The sequence below is a fragment of the Solanum tuberosum genome, unplaced genomic scaffold, assembly GCF_000226075.1.
Source record: "Solanum tuberosum cultivar DM 1-3 516 R44 unplaced genomic scaffold, SolTub_3.0 scf00131, whole genome shotgun sequence".
Lineage (NCBI taxonomy): Eukaryota > Viridiplantae > Streptophyta > Magnoliopsida > Solanales > Solanaceae > Solanum > Solanum tuberosum.
The window spans coordinates 956776-959228 of NW_006239054.1; positions in this window are offsets into that span (position 1 = coordinate 956776).

Here is a 2453-nt window from a genome sequence, read left to right on the forward strand (position 1 = left end):
CAACTAGAAAGCGGTACCCGTGAATGAGGTAGATATCGCGAGCCGTCCTACCATGCAGTCAGCTCGCAGCCCAGCTAGAAAGAGCGACCCGGGGACACCCAGCCAGCAGCACACTCCCAGCCCAGCTAGAAAGAGTGACCCTAGGGGGCACCCAACCAAACAGTCCACTCCCAACTCAGCTAGAAAGAGGGACCCGTGAGTGAGGTAGATATCGCGAGTCGTCCTACCATGCAGTCATGCTCCCAGCCCAGCTAGAAAGAGCGACCCGGGGACACCCAGCCAGCAGCACACTCCCAGCCCAGCTAGAAAGAGTGACCCTAGGGGGCACCCAACCAAACAGTCCACTCCCAACTCAGCTAGAAAGAGGGACCCGTGAGTGAGGTAGATATCGCGAGTCGTCCTACCATGCAGTCATGCTCCCAGCCCAGCTAGAAAGAGCGACCCGGGGACACCCAGCCAGCAGCACACTCCCAGCCCAGCTAGAAAGAGTGACCCTAGGGGGCACCCAACCAAACAGTCCACTCCCAACTCAGCTAGAAAGAGGGACCCGTGAGTGAGGTAGATATCGCGAGTCGTCCTACCATGCAGTCATGCTCCCAGCCCAGCTAGAAAGAGCGACCCGGGGACACCCAGCCAGCAGCACACTCCCAGCCCAGCTAGAAAGAGAGGCCCGGGGGCAATCGCCGATATCAGCAAGTCTAACCAGCCAGCGATACGTTTGCAGACCAGATAGAAAGAACGACCCCGGGGCTGATGGTATCTCCAATATGATTTAATCCAACAACAACAACCGTGGAACGCCGTCCACTCTAAGATATCACATAAAAGGCTCCAAGCCTATACTATCTCAATCCCACGCCTCGAGTGATGCACCAAACCTTCGAGAATGCGTCGGAACCGCATAATAAGAGGGAGAAGATACATAAGTGCAGCAAGTAGCGATAACGCCTAATCTAAGGCTCAAACTATCAGACTCAAGTCTGCTATTCCAGTCTACAAGGACCTAAGTCATCCGAACGACGTCGACAGAAAGTCAAGGCTATCCAGCCCACACGGGTCATAAGTCTAAGGCAATGCTAGCCTAACCTAGACTAAGGACATCATGCTTACGGTTAAGGATGAACAAGGCATGCAATACATAGCATACAAGCATACAATAACATTTAGCACATAAGTATGCAACTCTACTAAACCGGTTAACATGATACTATACCCGAAATGTGCCAATCGATCCTAACATGAGGTATTTAATCAAACTAAAGTAGTAAACTGGTACCCACCCCCAATTCACTCCAATCGACATGTTTTTACACAATTAAGCTCAATCTAAAAGAAATGAAGCCGTAGCCTACCTTAAGGCCAACCGTGCGCTCTCCAATCACTTTACTGGAGCTTTCCCTTTCCGAACAGTCTCAAAATGCTTCCCCGCTATCAAAAATAGAGTCACAACGTTACTACGGTCATTTAGACACCAAAATCACAACAAACGGAGATGGGTCAATTTTGGAGTCAAAAGGAGAATCGTGGGACCGCACCTAACTGTCCGAATTTGACTCCGTCAAGAGACCCTAAACAGCACTCCAAACTTGTGTTCCAAAATGGAACACAATCCGAGGCTCAAAACACAGCAAAAACCAACAAGCAAGAAACCACACTTTAATAAACTAAAAGAAACCCTACAGCAGCAGTCAAAACTCAGAATAAACGAGAATCGAAAGGTGCCCAACACTCCTTGAACACTCTACAACGAAGTCACGACAATTATCAACATGTGGGACTTCGAATCACCCAAAACCGAGCTAAAATGAGTGAGATATGATCAAAACAATAATACTAAAACCAAATGCTCGAAAAAGGTACTGCAGTCAGGTTTTATTGTGAAATTACCTCAAACGGGAACCCCAAACCACTATCCAAGCTCACCAACGCGTTGCCCTCAAAAAATCTCACAACTTTGCCTTTTGAATCGCCCAAATCGGTTGAGAGATGAGACAGTTAAGAGTGTTTGAAGTTTTGGAAATGTTGCTGAAAATCTGCATTATATTATAATGCAGATTTTCAGCAATTTTTCCAACAACTAAAAACCCCGACGGGGTACTCCGATCTCGTTCGGAACCCCGTGCACGCAAACGAGACATGCAACCACACCAAATTCGATATTCCAGACTCAACGGCGCAGTCGAAATTTCCATCAGAGGTCATTTCGATAAAAAGTGAATCCCACTTTCAAAAGTCATTTTAAGTCAAAACCCACAAAAGGGCTCGGAAAGAAATCAGAAACCTCGGGACACAAAAGAAGGGTCAATCTAGACCAAAATCGACATTTCGGAGCTAACCACGCTGACGGAATTCTCATCCGAGCGCGTTTACTCAGAATGTTGACCAAAGTCAAACTTAAGCCAAATTTCAAAGGCTAAAACGCCTAATCGCACCGACTCACACTGAAAACCTCG